This window comes from Oncorhynchus keta, unplaced genomic scaffold, assembly GCF_023373465.1.
Source record: "Oncorhynchus keta strain PuntledgeMale-10-30-2019 unplaced genomic scaffold, Oket_V2 Un_scaffold_584_pilon_pilon, whole genome shotgun sequence".
Taxonomy (NCBI): Eukaryota; Metazoa; Chordata; class Actinopteri; order Salmoniformes; family Salmonidae; genus Oncorhynchus; species Oncorhynchus keta.
Genome location: NW_026290969.1, coordinates 813,303 through 819,302, shown reverse-complemented (window position 1 = coordinate 819,302; position 6,000 = coordinate 813,303).

The following is a 6,000-nucleotide window of genomic DNA, read 5'->3' as shown; positions in this document are numbered from 1 at the left end:
CACCATTGGAACACAGGAGAGATGGTTCTATCATTATTGTATTAAAGAAATCCTAAAGATGTTGATGAAGAAGCCACATTTGCCTCGGGATCCATCCTAGTTGGTATTATGTGGAACCATGTGTATTTTCGGTGCGGCTCGTTGTCCAGGACTTTGTCCACTGATCTCCACGGATGGTTGTCGGCATGGTTGTATGCTCTGCAAAAACACATCCATGTTTTTAATAGACAATTATTTATTTTATTACACAGTATGCCTATACATTGATAGGCTATATACCTACGGTTGGACGACAGTATATCTAAAAATATTTTTTTCATATTGACGTGTAGGTCTCCTGATTTAAACCTGATCGAACTTGTTTGGCATCAGAGAGAGATAGGATACGGCATGTGTCAAAAAAATATTGATTGCTGACCTTATGACCTGATGACATGTACTGAATATGTGCCCCCGCCCCGCCCCCCCCTGTTCGTGTGGTCATGTGTTAGAGGGTGTGTGTTATTTTGGGGCCCATGCCCCCCTCCTGTTTGTGTGGTCATGTGTTAGAGGTTGTGTGTTATTTTTGGGCCCATGCCCCCCTCCACCCCCCCAGTTGTATCTCCCTTATGGTTGTTATCTATGAAGCAGGAATGTCCTGGGTTATGGATCTGGGGCCTCAGCATTATAAATGTCCAGAACAAGCCATCTTTAAGACCTGTGTGTGTGTGTGTGTGTGTGTGTGTGTGTGTGTGTGTGTGTGTGTGTGTGTGTGTGTGTGTGTGTGTGTGTGTGTGTGTGTGTGTGTGTGTGTGTGTGTGTGTGTGTGTGTGTGTGTGTGTGTGTGTGTCTGTCTGTTAGAAACAAGGTCCCTTGGCATTGTGTCCATTTCAGGCTTTAAACAACAATTAAACAGCCATCTAAATAATGTTTCTCAGCCTAGTTTCCTATTTAGTCCTCTTTATATGTACAGACACAGAGCTTCCAGAGGGCTCCAGCCTAAGGATTTTCAGGGCATGTACACCTGGGGAGATTAGAACCCCAAAGAAAAGATCCTAAAGGTATTTTCAGATTCAGGTTTATCATGACAGCCGCTTTATGAAAGGCCTTTACTTATGGCTAAACAGCTTCTACACAGTTTATTAATTAATGCTGTGGGATGAAATTAGGTGTTTCTAGGAGGTCTTAAACAGATCTACAGTGAAACAAACATGTACACTTTCCACACATATTTATTGACTTTTAAAAAGACCACAGTAACATGACAGAATTTGTGCAAAGGCAACGAAATCTGCTAGGGGATATTAGATGTACAACAGTAGTATTCTGTAACAAGCAATACGTGTTAAACATGAGGCACATGCAATCATGACAGCCTCTTTATGAAAGGCCTTTAATTAGGTGTTTCTAGGAGGGCTTAAACAAATATACAGTGAAACAAACATGTACACTTTCCACACATATTTATTGACTTTTAAAAAGACCACAGTAACATGACAGAATTTGTGCAAAGGCAACGAAATCTGCTAGGGGATATTAGATGTACAACAGTAGTATTCTGTAACAAGCAATACGTGTTAAACATGAGGCACATGCAATCATGACAGCTGCTTTATGAAAGGCCTTTAATTATGGCTAAACAGCTTCTACATAGCTTATTAATTAATGCTGGGGGATGAAATTAGGTGTTTCTAGGAGGTCTTAAACAGATCGTGGTTGTGTCGCTCCCTTTAGTAACCACGAGCACAACCGTTCCTTGATTTTAACTGGCGGCTTTATTCTGTAGTTTCAGTGAGAATTATCCCCTTCCGTGAGAACTATAAAGTAAATGAAAAATACAGTTAAGCACACTCTTACAACCTTATCTTACGAGTGACTTATTAACGGTTGTGCTCGTGGTTACTAAAGGGAGCGACACGACCATTATCCGTTTCGAATTCACCAACTCAAAGACGCTTGCCCGCTCCATCATAACTCCGTAAGTTTTCCCTCCCTGTGTAGATCAAACGTCCTGCCTGTAAATCCTGGGTATGCCCACATCATTAATGAATAAGATGTGTAGAAAACTGTTTAGCCATAGTTAAAGGCCTTTCATAAAGCAGCTGTCATGATTGCATGTTACAGAATACTACTGTTGTACATCTAATATCCCCTAGCCGATTTCGTTGCCTTTGCACAAATTCTGTCATGTTACTTTGGTCTTTTTAAAAGTCAATAAATATGTGTGGAAAGTGTACATGTTTGTTTCACTGTAGATCTGTTTAAGACCTCCTAGAAACACCTAATTTCATCCCACAGCATTAATTAATAAACTGTGTAGAAGCTGTTTAGCCATAAGTAAAGGCCTTTCATAAAGCGGCTGTCATGATAAACCTGAATCTGAAAATACCTTTAGGATCTTTTCTTTGGGGTTCTAATCTCCCCAGGTGTACATGCCCTGAAAATCCTTAGGCTGGAGCCCTCTGGAAGCTCTGTGTCTGTACATATAAAGAGAACTAAATAGGAAACTAGGCTGAGAAACATTATTTAGATGGCTGTTTAATTGTTGTTTAAAGCCTGAAATGGACACAATGCCAAGGGACCTTGTTTCTAACAGACACACACACACACACACACACACACACACACACACACACACACACACACACACACACACACACACACACACACACACACACACACACACACACACACACACACACACACACACACAGGTCTTAAAGATGGCTTGTTCTGGACATTTATAATGCTGAGGCCCCAGATCCATAACCCAGGACATTCCTGCTTCATAGATAATAACCATAAGGGAGATAAAACTGGGGGGGTGGAGGGGGGCATGGGCCCAAAAATAACACACAACCTCTAACACATGACCACACGAACAGGGGGGCATGGGCCCCAAAATAACACACACCCTCTAACACATGACCACACGAACAGGGGGGCGGGGCGGGGGCACATATTCAGTACACGTCAGCAGGTCATAAGGTCAGCAATCAATAATTTTTTGACACCTGTCACCAATCAATCATTTTGACACATGCCGTATCCTATCTCTCTCTGGCATCAACTGAAAACATTCATTCGTAACGATATATTTTTTCCCCCTACCCTCCTTCTTGGCAAGAGTCTATAACCCTGCTAATAGCCCATAATGGGTGGATTGGCTTATTTTGTATTCCAATGTATTGAGCGAATGTATTAATTACAGTTATTTACCATTCTCATTCTCGGACTGGAAACGTTGTTTGCAGAGTTCATGATCTCATTTTCAAGTCCTACATTTTGGATATATTTTGGAGATTATTTTGTTTTCAAATAACCGAAAGTGAGCGGCTGTAATCTGAATAAAGGGGAAAAAGGCCAATCTTGAACATGGGGTGTGTAACGATCTTCTTCATCTGAGGAACAGGAAAGATCGGACCAAAACGCAGCGTGGTAAGTGTCCATGTTAATTTATTATAACTGAACACGAAATACAAAATAACAAAGTGAAATAACAAAAATCGAAACCGTCCTGAAAGGTGACACAACACAAAACAGGAAACAACTTCCCACAACCCATAGTGGGAAAACAGGCTGCCTAAGTATGGTTCTCAATCAGAGACAACGATTGACAGCTGCCTCTGATTGGGAACCATACCAGGCCAAACACACAGAACAAACATAGAATGCCCACCCCAACTCACGCCCTGACCAAATTAAAATAGAGACATAAAAAAGGAACTAAGGTCAGGACGTGACAGGGTGAGACAATAGGCCCTTTTCATTTTGTCTGGCTTGCCATTCCAAATAAAATTGAATATTTTTTGCTCATATAATTTAAACAGGTCGCTCTCCGCCAATGCCACCTGGCAATCAACCAAAAACTCAATATCTACCATGGTATTCAATTTCCAGTGAGACTATTCAAGCCGTCGACTCACTGAGGGTTGAAGATGATGAGCGAGTGCTGCAAAACCAGTTCAGATTTAAGTATAACTTCTGTGTGACTGACGCCTTTAGTGAGAGGTCTAATGTATTAATGTTTAATCATTTCTGCCCTATTCGTTATACAAATTGGTCGATGTGCACCTTCATCAGATAAACTTCAGCTAAACCGATTTAATTCATGAATGCATAAAATCAACTAATGTCAGGATTTAATTGCTTTATTATCCAAATGTTTAAAGTACGTGTTGGCGACGGAGAGAATGCATTTGACTGTTAGCGCTTTCAGGAGGAACAGAAAAATGTGTGTCAAATCATAAAATATGTGTCATCGAAAATTTCTTCCCAACTATTTTGCAATCTGTATGGCTCTTCACCAATAATTACATTTAGAGGATTGAAGGTTTCTAAATGAATATCTAAGGGGCATTTTTCATTAGGGCAAATCTGGAAAATGACATTAGTATCCTTTTAGAGACTATAATGCATGGCATCCAGGTCAGGATAACCAAAACAATTTTTATTAAAGACTATCAGAAAGAATGTTGGTACTTATTTATTTTGACCCAAAGCCATGAATGAGTGAGTCACTCAGCTTTATGTAGGTGCCGAGGCTATGTGACTGTGCCATCAACTTGATTATTTAGCAGACATCACCTAATTATATTTAGACAACACATAAATCTTACGAATATCATGGAAAATAATTTAACATTCTAGTTTCTAAATTCAATCACCTTCTTCATCTTCATCATTCAGTTTATTTAAATTCAATTTTGAAGTTGTGCACAATTATCAGTTTCTATTTGGTTTATATCACCCATTCATTATCAGGAAGAGACATATTTTGGCATCTTGGTACCCAAAAGCATAATCAGTGCTCTAACTCCCCCTTGCACTGGTCTGGAGCAATGAAGCAATGACGCAGGGTAACGTACAAACCACAAATTACCTCTAAATCCCGCAGTATAATCTCTAAACTTTTAGTTGAGCAACCACTGTATACCAGTGTGTTTTAGCTAGCTTGTGTAACGTGTGTCTGTGAGATGTCTCATTTTACACCATGCTGCTCTACCAGGAATACAGACAGTACACAATGATTGCCCATGAATGTTTAATAGTGTTTTCGTCTTTCTCTCACAGACACACCGCTTGGATTCAAAGAAGTTGATAACTCTCAAGAGGAGATGGGAAAGGTCCCATAAGAACAAACTCTCTTTGTATCAAATTGACTCCAAACACCTCACTGCACCACCAAAACAAACCGTAAGCAAGTATTCCCTTTGTAGAACTGTAGTAATTATTATAAGCATTAGTAATATATTTATGTTCTACTGTATATATGTCATACATTGCCATAACTGTTTCTGCATAATAATAAATAATGAAAATCACAATATTTGATCAAGAAGTTGAAGTTAGTTTCTTATGCAGCTGAAATCATTCAGTCACTTGTAAAAAAAAAAAAAATTAATAAAGAAAATGTATACATACGGTATGAACAAGAAGAAGAATTTATTAAAGAATAATGTGCACATATTATACAATCCAGGTGTGCAAATCTGGGGCGGCAGGGTAGCCTAGTGGTTACAGTGTTGGGCTACTAACTAGAAGGTTGCAAGTTCAAATCCTTGAGCTGACAAGGTACAAATCTGTCATTCTGCCCCTTGTAAATAAGGATTTGTTCTTAACTGACTTGCCTTGTTAAATAAAGGTAAAAAAATAAAAATCTTTTAGAGAATTTACCCAGAAAGACTCACAGCTATAATTGCTGCCAAAGGTGATTCTAACATTGATTGACACAAGGGGTTTAACATTTAGGTAATCAAGATATATTAGTGTTTATTTTTCGCAAATGTTACAATATTGTAGATTTTTAGTAAATGGATACCATCAAAAGTTTTCCAACCGGCACAAAGGCTTCTTGAATGCAATACATTAAATAGCAAATAATAAAAATACAGTGCCTTCGGAGAGTGCCTTCACCCCTTTACTTTTTCCACATTTTGTTATATTTCAGTCTTAATCTAAAATTGATTAAATCATTTTCCCCCTTAATAAATCTACACAATAACCCGTAGTGACAAAGCA